General features: G+C 36.8%; 1 pseudogene; it reads left to right on the forward strand.

The window, feature by feature from the left end:
- The window catches only part of LOC114205260 (U1 small nuclear ribonucleoprotein C pseudogene), a 95737-nt pseudogene extending 85852 nt beyond the window's left edge, over nucleotides 1–9885 (forward strand).
- Nucleotides 9886–18242: the final 8357 nt, after the last annotated feature.

Consider the following 18242-nt stretch of genomic DNA (forward strand, 5'->3'; position numbering starts at 1 on the left):
CTAAAATTAATAAGTCAGGGAATGACAGATGTTGGCGGGGATGTGGAGAAAGGGGAACCCTCCTACACTGTTGGTCGGAATGCAAGCTGGTGCAACCCCTCTGGAAAACAGTATGGAGGTTCCTCAAACAGTTGAAATTAGAGCTACCATTCGATCCAGCAGTTGCACTACTGGGGGTAGTAATACTTTGGGGTAAATACCCCAAAGATACAAATGTAGGGACCCGAATGGGTACGTGCACCCCAATGTTTATAGCAGCAATGTCCACAATAGCCAAACTGTGGAAAGAGCCAAGATGTCCTTCGACAGATGAATTGATAAAGAAGAGGTGGTATATATACACAATGGAATATTATGCAGCCATCAAAAGGAATGAGATCTTGCCATTTGCAACGACGTGGATGGAACTGGAGGGTGTTATGCTGAGTGAAATAAGTCAATCAGAGAAAGACATGTATCATATGACCTCACTGATAAGAGGAATTCTTAATCTCAGGAACAAACTGAGGGTTGCTGGAATGGTCGGGGGTGGGAGGGAGGGGGTGGCTGGGTGATAGACATTGGGGAGGGTATGTGCTACGGTGAGCGCTGTGAATTGTGTAAGACTGTTGAATCACAGATCTGTAATTCTGAAACAAATAACGCAACATATTTTAAGAAAAAAGAAAAAGAAGAAGATAGCAGGAGAGGAAGAATGAAGGGGAGTAAGTCAGAGGGGGAGACGAACCAGGAGAGATGATGGACTCTGAAAAACAAACTGAGGTTTCTAGAGGGGAGGAGGGTAGGGGGATGGGTTAGCCTGGTGATGGGTATTAAAGAGGGCACATTCTGCATGGAGCACTGGGTGTTATGCACAAACAATGAATCATGGAACACTACACCAAAACAAATGATGTAATATATGGTGATTAAGATAACAATAAAAAATTAAAAAAAAAGAAAAAAAAGAGATGCCTTGAAATTGTTCTCCTTAACTTTCATTTGGTATAGTGGAAAGAGGATGGGCTTGGAACAAGGCAGAATTTTATTTTTTACCAAACCAATAGCTATTCTATCTTCATAATCTTGGGCCATTTGCTTAAACTTGCTGAGTTCCATTTTCCTCAACTTTAAAAAGTATCACAGTGATAGCTATCATGCAGACTTCTTGTGACAATCAAGTAATATAATGGAAAGCACCTATCGCCGAATCTAGCCTACAAGGAGATAAAAATGCCCCTATATTTCTCAGTGCTCCTGTGAAAAGCCATAACCTCCTCAGACACAGAAAGGTTTATGACATAAGGTAGGGAATGTATGATTTCAATTCCTCTAGAAACATTTTACTCTTCACATACCATGAGAATTAGATCTGTAGTTAAGTGCTCTGACCCAGGAATGCTAAATGCTCTGAATTAGGTCCCTAGGTTAAGGCCCAAAGTGACAGGAAGCACAGTCTCTGTTTATATTTCAAAAAACATGAATCTAGAAGCTGGAAATAGATCTAGGTCATTAAGTAGTAGACACCCATGGTTTATAGGACTCTTGGAAAGATGCATTTATGTTTCAAAGGGTTAGAGAAAAACCCTAGGATTCTTTCCATCCCATCTCAGGATAAAGGGTTGGCTATCTCTTATCTATAAATCTAATCTAATAGTCTCTGTTCCTCCCCTAAGACAGATTTGAAATTTGTATGCATAGGACTTTTGACCTGGCTTTCATAGAGACACCCCTGGGGTAAGGATCAGAGTGTAGCGAACAACATGATCATGATTTGCTTTTTAAGTAGATAATAATGTGATGGATTTAGAGTATCTTGTGTGCACATTCAATACAAAATTATATTCATAATTTTATCATTTATCACATTCAAAATAAATTAAAAATGAGTTTAAAAATCCAACAATGATCATATCAGTGTTTCAGAACATTTTGCTTGATAAACAAACAAACCAAAATAGTCTTGGATTCAATCGCGAGGTTAAGACAAGTTCTCAAGTGAGCTTTGCAGTCATATTTTCCTAGAGGGAAAACTTTCTACTTTCTTTTTTTTTTAAGATTTTATTTATTTATTTGACAGAGAGAGAGAAAGAGAGAGCACACAAGCAAGGGGAGCTGCAGAGGGAGAGGGAGAAACAGGCTCCCCACTAAGCAAGAAGCCTGATGCCAGACTTGATCCCAGGACCCTGGGATCATGACTTGAGCCGAAGGCAGACGCTTAACTGACTGAGGCACCCAGGCGCCCCTCTACTTTTCTAAAACATCCACAACATTGAGCTAGTGGCAAGTGGAGACCACGGGTCTCGGCATCATTACCACAGATAGATATATACACACACACAGACACAGAAACACACACACACACACACACATGCACACACAAAACAGTTCAATGATTTTACCTAGGTGAAAAGAATACCACTTAATTAGATGCAAGACCAATTAATCAATATTAATTGATTTGACTTAGAGTGCCCAGTAAATGAAAGTCATATCTATCTCTGCTTAGGTTTCTGTCACCTGTCAATATTTTATAGGGATTCTCAATGTCATTGGTGTTATGTCATTTCTTCTAGGCTTCAGGAGTTGGTTTCCCAAAGTCATAAAATCTCATTGCTTTAAAAACTTAAGTAGTCTAAGAGATGGCATGATATAGGATCGTATTCCCAGAAAGTTTAATAATGCAAATTGTGGGGTATCACAGTGACCTTTCAGCTACAATGGTAACTTCCACAATACTGACTAGGAAGCAGACAAGCAGCATGTTTAGCCTGTTGCTGACCTTGAGCTAGTTACTCATTCACCAAAGCTCTGTTTGAATTCAACATTGGCATTCATACTTGAACTTAGACTAGAAACAGGGACATTGCATACAAAAATGATTAATTTCAGAATTCAATTAACTGATAAACTGTTTCATTGTTCTTTAGGTATTTTTCTGTCTCTGGTTTTAAAATTAAGTCATTTTTCAATAAGTTTTAGTAAAATTGCTTGAATCAACCTTCTAAGAGAGTTGTTCCTAATGGCATCTGTTTTTCTCAGCTATTTATAGCAATCATCTGTTTATCTGTACAAAAACAGGTATTGACTGCACTCTATGTTTGTAACATGCTAGACACTGGTGGGACAAAAAATATAAAATCTAATGAGAGTTTTGGGGCACCTGGGTGGCTCAGTTGGTTATGTATCCAAATCTTAATTTTGGCTTACGTCATGATCTCAGGCTCATGAGACTGAGCCACATGTCTGGCTCCACACTCAATGGGAGTTCGCTTGAGATTCTCTCTCTCCCTCTGCCCCTCCCCAGCACTCCCTCTCTAACAATAAATAAATCTTAAAAAAATAAAACTACTGAGAGTTTTATAATCTCATTGGGGAATAGATCCAGTGCCAAAAGAGTAGGGTGTTGAATATAAATTCTACAGTTTAAAGAAAGGTAAGATGATTGTAAACCTCCATGATCAGAGGAAGCTTCAAAGCAATGGGGGAAAATATTCCCTGCATGCAGAAGTGGGTTTAAAAAAGGGGTGGGGGCTGGGTTGCCAGAGGTGGGGGTGGGATGAAATGGGTGAAGAGGGTCCAAAGGTATAAACTTCCAGTTATAAAACAATCATGAGGATGTAATGTATACCACGATGACTATAGTTAATAATACTATATTGTATATTTGAAAGTTGCTAAGAGAGCATACCTTAAAAGTCCTCATCACAAGAAAATATATTTTTTGTAACTATGATAAAAATTTTAACTAGATTCATTGTCGTGATCATTTTACATTTTACATTTTACAAATATTGAATCATGCTGTATATCTGAAATTAATAAAATGTTATATGCCAATTATACCTCAATTAAAAAAAATAAAAGCATCCCTGTGTAAAGAAAAAAAACAGTGAAAAGATAAGAAAGAAAAAGTTATGTCTGAGGGCCACTGAGGCAATGATTTTTCATGGATCATATGGTTAACATCAAAATAAAGTGGCAAATAAATTATAAGAATATATGAAGACCAGATTATAGAACCATATTAAAGGGAGCCCAAGAATATTTCAATAATTTAAGTAACTGAGACTCTGTTCGAAAGATTAAAACTAAATTCTTACCTCCAGAACAATTCTTTATCTCAAAATAAGTGATTCTTTGCACAGTTAGCATAGATTCATAACCTTTTTCCATAGCTTTTAGGGAAAAGGAAGGGATCTAGTCCAAGAGAATTACTGTTGCTCATTATTCCCTCTGGGTTATAGTTTCCACTGTTGACAAGGGAGCTTGTGGTGAGAGAATGATTCTAGCAATCTAGTGCCCAAGGATCCTGGCTGCCTCGGCAAAGAAGAAACAATTCAGTTGCCAGAGGGTCTCAGCAGGGACAAGAGCAGCAATGCAGACCAAGGGCAGGTCCTGATGCCTTACGTAGCCCTAAGAGAAGGCTTTAAGTCCTCTCACTTTACAGGATCAGCCTTGGTAAGAGTAGCCTAGCTTCTGAACCCAAGCTGTACAAACACAAGTAATGAACCAATCTTTTCAAAACTCATTGAAAAATATACTCCAACATTCGAAGCACTGAATTGTTTCCTCACCGAACCACTGCATTTTAATGAAAGTGTATCATCCAACTTTGTATTAAGCCAACGGGTTACAATATTTCTTGCTCCCAGAAAATGGTTTAGATCTTTTATTTGTTTCTCAGAGCTTGAAACAGGGTTAATTAATAAATTAATCCTTGTAAATTAGAGAGTATTTTATAACACACAAACACATTCGAATATCTTTTGCCACCAATGTTTGTGAGTACCTGCAATATAATAGGTACTATGGCAGGTACTGCAAATGTTTCGATCTCCGGTGGGACAGGCAATACTAATGTCACCTCTCCCAGTTTACAAATAAGGAACTTGAATCCAAAAAAAGGCCAAAGTACCCTACCCATAATCACACAGCAGGAAAGTAATTAAATTAGGACTTAGATCCAGACCCTATAATATCAAATCTTATATTCTTTGAATTGCATGAGTCTGCTTTCCCAGCAAAAACTCAGTAACTATATGCTAAATAGGAATTGGAGAGTGATATTTTAAGAATAACAAATCAAAGTCTTATTGGGGTAGAAAGACCCTTGGAAGCATGCCTGAGGAAATGAAGGTCTGGTCAACTGTTATGAGACTAAACAGAAGGTAACTGATGCATCTATCAAATCACCATTCATTCAAAAAGCAATTAACAAACACCTACATGCTTGGTGCTGAATAGATGGGTTTACAGCAAGCACGAGGTTGGGGAGAGAACACGCCTATGATGTCATGTGCCTTGACAGAAATAAGGAATAAAGGCAGGCAAGCTAGCTGAAAAGTCAAGTTGCCAATTCTACTTTAGGTATGTTATGCTGCGGCAAGAATGATTTATATAGACCACACATTTGTCAATTCATTACTGGAATTCAGAGGAGGAGTTATGTCTAGAAATAAATTATTGAGAAATTACAGTGCGATGTAGTTTAAAATCATGACTACAAAGCCAGTCACAAAGAACTACATATTGTGTGATCCCAATTAAAAGAAATGTCCAGAATAGGCAAATCTATAGAACAGAAAGTAGATTAGTGGTCTCCTAAAGCTGCAGGAAAGAGGTGGGAGATTGCAGGGTGATGGTTGGGGAGTGCATGGTTTATTTTATGGGTAATGAAAATTTTATAAAAATGATTGTGGTAATAGATATGCACCCTGTGAATATGCTAAAAACTATTGAATTGTACACTTTAAATAGTGAATTATATGGGTATGTGAATTATATCTTAATAAAGCTGCTAAAAACAAAGCTGTAACTATAGATGAGTTATCAGAAGGATAAGAAATAAAGAAAATTCAAAGAACCAAAGAGACTGAGGAGTAGCTACAATTAAACAGAAGAGGAAGGCTGTAAATAATGAGGCAAACAATACATTAAAAAATCTTATTGAGCAGATGTCCTAGTAAACTGAGTAAAAGGCATGAATGCAAGATTTTCCTAAGGGAAAAGGAGAATGGCAACTTTAAGTAACTACAAGGCTCTGTCCAAATTCTAGAATTGTGGTAGACTAGGTGCACTATCTAGTCTACAATTTCTCAGAATAGAGTGGCAGAGGGCAAATCCAATCAAGTCCTTAGAAGTTTGCTTAAGAGTCAAGAATGAGAAAGAACAAGAAGCAAATGCCGGTACCAAAGAGTTAAAAGCAGTATTATAAAAGTGGGATGGAGTCCAGAGTTATAAACTCTCCAGAAAGGAGTTGGATACTAATATGGGAGGCATTCATTAAGTCATACAATACATTATTTCTTGAACATTAATTATGTAATAATAAAGAACAAAAATCTTAATGTCTTTCCCGGTGGAACTAATAGTTGACTAGCAAAGGTAGATATTTTTGTAACCACTGATAAAAATGCAAAGTTCTAACTGGAGGAAGTGCTAAAAACAAGAGTTATCAGGATCCTAAAAGACCATCGTGGGATGACTGTTATCATGGAGAAAGAAAAGGCTACATTGAGAAAGCAATGCTTGAATTGCAATTTGAGAATTAAAAATAAATAAAGAGGTATTTTGGGAAAGTATATCGGATACAAAGGATTGAAGAGTGCTTTGTGAATGGGGCAAAGAAACTAAAGAGTTTCTTTGGTTGTTACAAACCATGTAAGGTCTTACAAGTCATCTAAAAGAGATTTTCTTTATCCAAAGAACAATGAGATTTTATCAAAAGATTTTAAGTGTGTGGAGGGGAGCATGGCAACATAATCAAGTTAACATTTGCAATATAAAGAATTGATTGAAGGGGTGCCTAGGTGGTGCAGCCAGTTCAGCTTCTGACTCTTGATTTTGGCTCAGGTCATGATCTAAGGGTCCTGAGATCGAGCCCCACAGCAGGCTCCACTCTCAGTGGGGAGTCTGCTTGAGATTCTCTCCCTCTCCCTTTGCTCCTCCCCCAGCCTGCATACACTCCTCTAAAATAAATAAGTGTATCTTAAAAAAAAAAAAAAAAGAACTAATTGAAGAAAGGCTGAGTGAATAAAGATAGATAGTCAGGACATGATGGCATCATCCAAGCAAAAGATCATGATAGCTTGGATAAGGGTGGTAGTGATTATGGTAGAGATGGAGAAAAACGGGGCAAGTTCAATAATATTTAAAAGGAGATTTTGGCAGGATTTGTTAAAGCTCTGAATAAAGGGTGACGCGAGAGAGAAAAGGGTAGCAGACTTGTTCCTGTGCTTTTGGCTTATGCCACTGGATGGCATAATCCAATCCTTTCTTTAGAGAAGTAACAGTGAAAGGAGTGAATTGGAAGAGAACGAGAACAAGGCCAGCTTTCATCTCCATAGAGGTCGCAGTCAGAGCACTGGATATGGATCAAATCACCAAGCGAATAGGGAGTGAAGAATGAGAACATTAAAAAAACCCAGGACTGTGCCGAGATAAAATGCAAAGAAGAAATAGAAGGAACATGGATAGAAATTCAGAAGGAAAAGGAAAGGGGAACCCTAACATGGAAACTCAGGGAGGGTAGTTTTCCAGAGAGGGTAGCCATCAGTTTTAAGTGATTCTGAAATATTGAACGAGATGTTACTATAAATAGCCATCAGGAGAAGCAGCAGAGAGGTCATTGACGAATTTATTGAGTGCTGTACCAGTGCAGAGAATGGACAGGAAGCTAGATTGTGTGGCTTTCAGTGGGAGCAGGATATACTGAGACAATGAAATTCTGAAAAAATAAAAATGATAATTCTTGAAACCTATTTGGTTCTTAAAGGAAGGAGATGAGGTGGTAGTGATGGGGGCATAGGTGGTAAACTAAGGGACTTTATTCACGTGTTGTTTGATTTTTAATCAACACAAGCCTGAAAATATCTATAGTTTTTAAGATTTTTATTTATTTTTTACAGAGAGAGAGCACAAGCAGGGGGAGTGGCAGAGGGAGAGGGAGAAGCAGGCTCCCCGCTGAGCAGAGAGGTCAATGTGGGGCTCGATCCCAGGACCCTGGGACCATGACCTGAGCTGAAGGCAGACACTAATGTCCTAAGTGTATTATATACATATTCCATATTTTTAAAAAGATTTTGTTTATTTATTTGAGAGAGAGAGACAGAGATAGTGAGAGACAGCACAAGCCGGGAGGAGAGGGAGAAGCAGGCTTCCCGCGGAGCAGGGAGCCCAACTTGGAACTCGATCCCAGGACCCTAGGATCATGACCTGAGCCAAAGGCAGACGCTTAATGACTGAGCCACCCAGGCGCCCCTATATTTTTTTAATTAGTGGGAGGAAAAATTCCACTTGGAAAAGAAAAGTTAGGTGCATAAGATAAAGGATTGTGACAATTCCTGACAGTAAAGATGGGAAATGAAAGGCAAAACACCAGTGCAGAGCTTGGGGTTAGTTATAACGCTTGAAGAGCCAGAGCTGGTTAAGACATTTATGAAGTTGTGGGTGTACGGCATGTGAATATAAAAGTCTCATTTAATGACAGAGGCTGTGACAGGCAAGATCAGGTAAAAATTTCCTCCTTTAAGACAAAAGGAGGCCTCTGAATGTTTCTAAGCCAGGGAAATGAGTCAACCACAGGAAGAGATGGAGAGACAAAAGGGGGAAAGGACTACTGAGCTGCATACACTCACTGAAGATTTTTTTCTATTATTTTGGTTTTTGTGTATATCATCTCCCAAGTCCACAGCTTTCCACATTTGTCTAGTTTAAATTTGTTAAATAACTCTAGGAGACCAATTTCCCAGATTAAGATCACTTATTTTGAAAACTATTCACAAGGATATTCAGCTCATAGTCCTCGTTCAGATGTTCTTATTTTTGCCTATAGAGTTTAGAACAAAATTCTGGAAACCTAGACTTATGGAGCTAGAAATGATCTTTTTTTCATAATCTCTTACAATTTCTTCCCTGACAAGATCATAGCAAAATTACATACTTCTAAAAATTGAACTGTTGATTTAATATAAACCTATTTCAGTATTCCACATAAAGTTACTTAGAAACATTATTTCTACAATGCCTTTAGTATGTTATATGGTACAATAATGAGGCATTTTCCTTTTCTTTATTGAAAATGGCTAAAATAGCATATAATTATGGGAATGCATTATTTATTCTCTAGCCTTCAATTGCTCCTTTTTGATAGACATACCATACTTTGTGGCATTTACATTGGACTTTGAGGTGTAGACAGGAATATGAAATACATTAAAATTAATGAAATACAAATTAAAGAAATATAAGTCTACCTTGAACATAATTTACAATTTCTTTTGCGCTTAGTTCATTCGGGCCGTAGAATACCACAGACTGGTTAGCTTATAAAAAACAGAAATTTGAAAGCAACAGGCCTACATTTTATTGTGACCACTACAACACATATCTCACCCAGGACTGTCCGTCTGTGAAAAATAAACACTGCAGTGGTGGGAAACACAAGGAGAATGTGAAAGACTACTCTCAGAAATGTATGGAAGAACAGGCTCAGAGCCTGATTGACAAAACAACTGCTGTATTTCAATAAGGAAAGATACCTCCTACTCCTGCATAGGCAAGGATCCCACTTACCCCCCGGTCTCCTGGGTCTGCCTTGCCCTGGTATGATGCCAGCACTTCTATATGGGGGGCCCTCCCATGATGCCAATGATGGGCTCTCCTCTTCCTGGGATGATGCCAGCGGGACCTGCTCCTGGAATGAGTCTGCTTATGGGAGGCCACATGCCAGGAATGCCGGGGTCCCCAGTGATGAGATCTCTTGCCCACACGGTACCCACGCAGCAAGGAATGACTCAGGATTGGACAGATGAGGAGAGGGGGGAGCCTCTTTTATGTCCATTTTATATTACTTGTTCTGCTTCCCCAGGAGATAATGGTGGTGTGACTCTAGGTGTTTTTTAACAGCAGGACAAGGAAGACTTGTTCCTCCTTCCTATCAAAGAGAGAATAGTTTTGGCAGGGGAGTAGTGAGATTAAAAAAAAAATCAATTTTCATTTGTCTTGTGAAATGTGGAAATAAAATTGTCAACTGTTTTAGTTAAAAAAAAAAAAAACACACAGAAATTTATTTCTCACAGTTCTGGAGGCTGGCACAGGCTGAAATCAAGGTGCCGGCATGGTCAGGTGAGGGCCTTCTTCCAGTTGGAGATTTGTCATTGTGTTTTAAGCAAAAGTGACAAGCTAGCCCTCTGGGACTTCTTTTATGGCCCCACACTCCTAATACCATTACATTGGGTATTGGATTTTCAACACAATAACATGGGGGAGGAGGGATACATACGTTCAAACCATAGCACATTGTAATATATACTTTTACTTATATCGATTCATATGTAAAAGGCACTGCCATTTTCTCATGTCAAATAAACTTGAATATACTGAACCATACTATGTGCAGGAAGCCAGCAAGGCTGATAAAACATCTAATGTGCTAATTAGCTGGCAGAACTTCTCCTCTAATGGCACATCTTTCCCCATTCAAAATAACCATGACAAGATAGGAGCAAATTACATCTGTCAACTGTTAAGATTCTCATAATGTTCTGGCTAAAAATGCCTTTGCAAGTATTATTATATTCCCTGGGCAGTTTAAAAAAGCATAGTCATGATATTTTCCTATCTAGTAGCTTTAAATTTTTTCATAAGTGACCATTACAGTTAAGTGAAAAAAATGCATTAGCCGATCTGTACAATACTGCATGGCTGCTTTAGTTCATCAAATAGGAAGCTGGTTTGAAAGCAATATATTCTTTCATTCTTTCCTAGATGGGGTACACCCAATATTCTTAGAAAGTTGGCTAAACTGACCTTGACGCTTTCCATAAGTTGTAAAGTTCTTCATTCTAACCTTTTGGAAATTGTATAAGCTAACATAACTTCTAATATCACATAATTTCTATTGCAATTTCTGGATGTAAACATTTATATAGCATTTTTTAAAAATTCAACTATATAAAAATATTAGTAAAATTTTATGGTAAGATTTTCATGGAAGGCAATGACAACTTGCCCTTTCCTACTTATACATCCTGGATCGTTCCCTAGACAGCATGGAGGTAGGGGTAAAAAATAAAGTATGGGAAGAATGAGACCTGAATTTTAACCCCTACTCAACCATTGGCCTACCTAAAGAATTAGCCTAGTGGATTGTGGACTGCAATGATAAGAGCAATCTTTACATATTTGACACGCTGTCTTATGCTTAAAAGACTTAAAAGACTTAAAGTATGTGCCTCCAAATGTTTTTTGATTCAAGATGAGAATACTTTCTAGGTATCAAGCCTGAAGGTATCCTAGCCTCTAAGAGGTAATCACATCTTCAGCATTACCAGGATACCACACCAGGGTTCTTGTGACTCAGATATCTCTGTGTTCCATTCTAAATAGGAGAGTCAGTGATTCCATAATGTTCTCTCTGAGCCTTAATTTCCTCATCTCAGAAAGAAGAAGCCATCATAGCTAAAGAGTAAAGCAGTCAAATTTAAAATCGAGATAAGGGGATGAAGAGACAAAAAAATATGAGCCTTGTCATATAAGCTCCACTAGGTAGCTCTACTATAAAAACTTAATCTTGAAGTTGAACTATTGCTAACTTAGTTTCCTCATGCTGATTGCACAAGTGCCTGGCTCATCTCCGCAGCACTGTTAAATTAGAGGAAAAAAACACAGCAATTTGTTACTTTTAGCTGAGTAGCTCAATATTGTTGTTGCATGTCCAGAATTTGTTACATTTTTTGTCACCGCATTTTTTGCTGTTTTATGATTCCACATAAAAATGATACACAATGAAATAAGAAATAGAAGTATTTTCAAACTTCCTGTTTAATCTGAATTGGTTTTCTTATGCATTATGATTAAATAATGCATTTCTTTATAATTGATATGAGATTTTCAAATGTGGAATAATTTTATTATGGGTTATATGTTTAAATAGGATATATATAGTTAATATTGACAGTATTTTAAACATAAAGCAGCATCTCAATATACACCATAAATCTCATGATTTCTTATAAAACTTTTTAGCATATTTTTCTATATAAAATATACAGCCCTTTAAAGTTGGATAGATTATTATTTGTATGAAGACTATTATCATAGATTAGTAAAAGTTTATTCCTTTTGGTTCCATATCCTTTGACCTGTCCCACCTTGGCACTTTAGGTGATATTAATCAATAAAGTCCAGAAACACAACAGATTTTACTTTTTCCCAGCCCTTTTCTTCTGTAGGTATCCATATTTTTAAAACATTGTTTTTATCCATAAACTCAAACAAAATATTGTATCCTTTAAAATTAGATTCTTGGCAGTAAACTTAACTATACATTAAAATCACCTTAATGCTCAATCTGTTTCTCTTCCATAATCCCAAGCATCTGCCTTTCACTCAGGGGGACAACTCGTGCTGTTCACTCTACAAATATCCTTTCCTCCTTTGCCAGCCAGGCTAGCTGTTACTCATCCTTAAAGGCCTAGTTCAAATGTCAACATGATGCAGCTTGCATCAAAACCTTCAGGGATAAGTACTTGCTTCATCATCTGTATTTCCAAAGGATGTTATATTTATCTCCAAGAGCATTTTTGTTCCACTTTAGAAATTTATTTAGTGGCTTAAAACAATATCTGTTTATTATCTCACAATATCTGTATGTCTGGCTCTCTGTCAGGGTCTCCCCAAGCCGAAGTCTCATGGCCCTCATAGGCGCTTTGTGACCTGAAAATGTGTGTTTTCAAGGTGAACAGGACTGCATCTCTCTGACTTCTGTCTCTAACCTCTAGACTCCCTGTTAGGAGCTCATATGATTAGGTCAGGACCAACCAGGATATTACTTCTGATGAACTCATTCAATTAGAAACCTTAATTACATCTGCAAAACCCTCTTGCCATATAACCTAACATAACCATGAAAGTGATATCCCAACATAACCACAAGAGAGAGTAGTGGAGTGGTCTGCTCCAGCGGAGAATATTCGCAGTGCATTGTTTAAGAATTGCTGTTCAAAGGTCATAGTATAAACAATGACTTTTAGATTGTTTCAGTATGTTTTAAAAATCACAGATAATGCACTCCGTTGTGCCTCCATTCTGGATACACTGCTCTGGCCATTTTCGCCATGGTGCATTACTGTTTGGGTATCAGAAATTTACTTAATGAGATATCTGATATAGCTCAGGATTCTTTTTTCCTGGAAGAATATGAAAAAATGCCATCTTGTTTATTTTATTTTAGCTGGATATGAAAAAATATAGAGAAATTACAACTACAGAAAAGACTTAAATTTTTTATCAGAATTTAAAGGAGATATAAAAAACAAGGACTTGCTTGTTTAAAATATAGAATCGTTTCTCACACCCAGTCTTTCCAGACAGCACAACTTTCTCAAAGTAAGAAATGGCATCTGGACAAAGATCAAATCAGGGCTCTTTTTGTAAAATGTGGCCTCAGGATAAATTTCAGATTGAGAGAGCATCTGTAAAACCTTTTGTTAAGGCTTCAGAAAGATTTAAGGAAGTTCCTTGTAGACCTTCTCCACTAGGAAAAAAAAAAATGACTTCTAAGAATAATAAGGGCATGCCTTCTATACCCTCTTAGCTAGATAAAATGTTTTTAAAAAATCTTAAGGGTATGCTACTTAGATTTTCTTGCCTAGAAAAAAGGTCTGCTATGAATCTAAGGGACTTGCCTTTTAGATACTCTTTACTAGACAAAGATTCTTTAAAGTTGTGAGCTAGAGAAGGGATCCTCTCAGAAAAAAAAATGTGGGTGTGGGCCCACAATTAGCAAATGAACAGATTTATAACTCGATACATAAAAATGAACAAACTTTTAAAATAATTGTACCAACTTGTACTGAAAGAGACAGCTACAATGAAAAGGTATCTCAGGCATCAAATTTCTATGAGCAGGAAGCAGGCTGTAAAATTTACTCAGCTGAGAGCTTGGCCATTTCTTATGGAAAAGAAGGAATGATTAAGTTTGGAGCCCCGAAGGATAGAGCCAAAACCAGAAGTCAACAATCCCAGGGGGCAGAACTGGGCCTTAACCAGCATACGTTTCCTGCAACCAAAGCAGGATGAATCATCACCTGAGCCGAGCTGGATTTCACATTGCTGTAGAACAATGACTTTCATGCGCCTATTTCCTGTTTTAGATGGATATGGCTATAGTAATTATCATGTCTCCCAGTCTATTTTGAATGTGTGGGAGGCAGGTAAATTGTCTCTTTGATGTACAGATTTTCAGATTAAGAAGCACCTTATTTGAGGAGTCTCATTCACATCTGGACCTGATTTAGATAATGAAATGCTAGGCTTTAAACCTGATTGTGATAATATAATGAGATAAAACTTGGGGAGTCTTGCGAGGGACTGCATATATTTTGCACTTGGGAGGGAAAGGAGTCATTAGAATCCAGAGTAAAGATTGTGGAAGTTAGTCTGCAAAGACCACCCCCTCCTCTGGCCTCCTGCGGGGAACCATGTCTCCCAGTAGTCACTCCCTAGAGTGCTGGACCCCACCTACATTGAATCTAAGCTGATGCTGTATATTCAATAAATTGCAGAAGAATTATACTCCATGACTTTCCAAAAAACCTTACAGCTTCTGCATAGATCTCTTAGAATGTTTACCATTTGGGATGCTCTGGATACCATGCTGTATGAGGTGCAAGCCACATAGAAAGGCCAAACATAGATTTCCTGTAAACATTCCCAGCTGAGTTTCCAGGCCACAGCAAACATCATCTGCCAGCCATGTGAAAGAACAATCAGTCAAGCTCAATGGTTGTAGCCCCAGTCGGGAACTGCCTACCACCACATGAAAGACTCAAAGTAAGAACCATCTATCCGGAATGAGTCAACCCACAGAATCTTTAGAGGTAACATTCATTTTTGTTTAAACCAGGGAACAAAACTTTTTTTTTTTTTCTGTAAAGGGCCATATTTTAGTCTTTGCAAGGAACATATGGTCTCTGTCACATATTCTTCTTTATTTTTTTTAACAATTATTTTAAAATGTAAAGATGATTCTTAGCTCATAGGTCATACAAAAACAGGCCTTGGATCAGATTTGGCCCATCAGCTAGTATTTTGTGAACCCTGCTTTGAACTACTAACACATAGTGTTTTGTTACACAGCAATAAATAAATGAATATGAAATGGTGTGCACAAGAATTAGCACATGTGTTTTACCATAGAGTCAGCTTCAAGGAAGTAGATGTGTCTTATATATCTATGTAACCCCATGTTTATAGCAGAGTGAGTATGCCATAAATATGTTACCTATAATTCTCCTTATTAAACATGACTTAGTTATATTTTAAAATCCCCTTAAAATATTTTCTAAAATATTAGGTATTCATAAAAAATAAATCCTAATGTAATACATATGCAATGTTTTGAAAATAAATTGACAAAAATATCCTGCTAGTGGTAATTATTACCTTTATGTTTAGAATGTACCCTTGAGTAAAAATAAAGCAGACTACTGATCATGCTACCATGTGGATGAACCTCAAAAATACTAAATTAAAGAATTCAAATGCATAGGATTACATATTTTATGGTTCCATCTTTATGAAATTTCCAGAAAAGGAAAATCTAGAGATAGAAAGCAGAAAGGGGTTACCAAGGCGGGGGATGGGAGAAGAGTTAACTGAAAATTGGCATAAGAAAATTTTGGGGTATATAGAATGTTCTAAAACTAGAATGTATTGATGGTTGTATAACTCTATAAAGTTATTAAAAATTATACCATTAAAGTGCATGAATTTTATGGTATGTAAATTGTTATGCCTCAATAAATGTGTAAAAGTATAACAAACATCCATATTTTCATTGCAGCAATATGGAAAAAAGACCAACTCCTTTGTGTCAATTTGAGAGGAAAAAAGCATTAAGAATATGTTTTTAATATACAGATATGTTCCATGAAACACTGTCAAAAATAGATTTAATATTCTTTACTGCACCATTTTGCAGTTCACAAATTATTTCCTTTGAATCGATAAGCTCTGCACATTAACAAGTATCACCACCATATCATCATTACTAGAGAAAAGGCATATTGCCGAGTAAAGACTTTTTATTTCTAGTTACCTTCCCCTGAATAATATTAAGATCTCAAAGAAGTAACAGAAACTTTTGATGAGCTGTAGAAATTCCAGTGGGAAATATAATTCCCAATTATTTCTTACCAGTCATTATTCCTGACCATTCTTGAAAATAATGGTAGGGATTACATTACTAATGGAAGTTAAAAAAAATTGTTATCTTCAACCCTGAAGACAGAGTAACAGGCCCTGAAAGCTGCAAATCACTTCTTTGTAATTATAAACTCTACAAAATTAAAAAAAATTAAAAAAATAAACTCTAAATATACAGAAAATATAAGAACATCAAGCACCAAATAAAACAAATGATAAAGTAAAATAAAAAATTTCATTAATTTTTTAGTGATTCCTTCACATCAAAAATACATGCATAAGTAATAGTTTAGGTTATAATCTGATTTGCAATTAAACTTTTTTCGTATCACGGGGCCCTATACCATTACAAAAAGGTATAGAACTAATGTACATATGCATATATACACAAAATGTTCCATCAGTTTGCAAGGCTTCAAGTAGCCCCCAAGTGCAATGGGCATGTCCAGAATAAGAACCACTGATAAAATGTGAATTGATGCTTGATTATTTTAAAAAATGTCAACCCTGTGCATCAAGAGTGGCACATAGTACTAAGCAAGACATGAATATTAAAAGCAGAGATTTTGTTTTTCTTTTAAATACATTTGGGCAGGAAAAAAATATCCTTTGATTTATTAAATGCCCTTAACCTCAGTAAGAATTTATACAGAATTATGATGTCAGTGCTTGTCAGAGTCTCTGATATAATCTAAGTGTTTTCACTTGAGTTGTTCAGGTTTTTTTTTTTTTAATTAGTAATCCTTCACCCCTGATACCATGATCTTGTTGAGAGCTGGATGTACATCCTAGATCTTAGAAAGCAAAAAGATTTGGCATTAATTAAATAAGAACAAACCCTAAGGAGTGAACAGACTGTGAATTACAGATCACAGATAATTCGAATGGAGAATGATGACACAAGAAGGATTAAAGAAAAGTGAAAGTTAATAGCAGAATTAAAATCGATTTGGAGGATGTTTGTTTCCAGCCAAGTTGGAGGGACAGAAATTAAATTTCTATTCCTATCTTAGAGAACTAGAAAACTGGACAAAATATATAAAACAATGATTTTCAAACATTGGACAACAAGCAGTTAAGGACTACTCCCTGTGAGAAGGAAAATCAATAAAATGAGCCCTAATATTATACCAGTTTATTGCCCAAAGACTCAACAAAGGGAAGAGGAACCCACAGAAAGCCTGGTGATCTCATTGAGCTGAGGGGACAAAGATCAGATTTTGAGAGGTTGAACTACTTAGAAAATATGGTGCGGAGCACCAAAGAATAGGAAACCATGCAGAGGGAGCTCTGGAGATCCTCAGAGACTTCCTTTAAGTCTTTGGCTTAGTACAGATCTGCACATCTGTAAGTAGAAACTACATCATCTGGGAAACAACAACCGAAATGAGGAGGCATAAAAATTTCCAAAGCTCACACAAAGCTAGGACTAGTTTGTGTTCTTAGCCAGAATGGTGAAATTTCATAAGACTTGAAACATTGAATTAAATTCACAGAAGGCTATTTCTTTGTAATGGGGTTTAATTACATCAAGCACCAACAGAAAATTTTTCAACACAAACCACCACAGATCCAAGTAACTTAAGTGTATACCAGAAGAGTATCCAACATTACTTAAAAAAAATAACAAAATCCCTAACACTCAACATAATAGTCACAATGCTTTAGATCTGATCATATATTTTGAAACTTGCAAGGAAGCAGAAAATACGATCCATAACCAGGAGATAAGTCAAACAATAGAAACAGAGACACAAATGACTGAGGTAATGGTATTAGCAGGCAAGGGTATTAAAACAACTATTAAATATTTTTCACATGTTTAAAAATGTAACATAGAGGGGTGCCTGGGTGGCTCAGTCATTAAGCATCTGCCTTCAGCTCAGGTCATGATCCCAGGGTCCTGGGAATGAGCCCCACATTGGGCTCCCTATTCTGCAGGAAGCCTGCTTCTCCCTCCCCCATTCTCCCTGCTTGTGTTCCCTCTCTCGCTGTGTCCCTCTCTGTCAAATAAATAAATAAAATCTTTTTTAAAAAATAAATAAATAAAA

Source organism: Eumetopias jubatus, unplaced genomic scaffold (assembly GCF_037043125.1).
Source record: "Eumetopias jubatus isolate StellerSeaLion01/CBP00866 unplaced genomic scaffold, mEumJub1_p1.0 scaffold_7, whole genome shotgun sequence".
In the NCBI taxonomy this organism is placed as follows: Eukaryota; Metazoa; Chordata; class Mammalia; order Carnivora; family Otariidae; genus Eumetopias; species Eumetopias jubatus.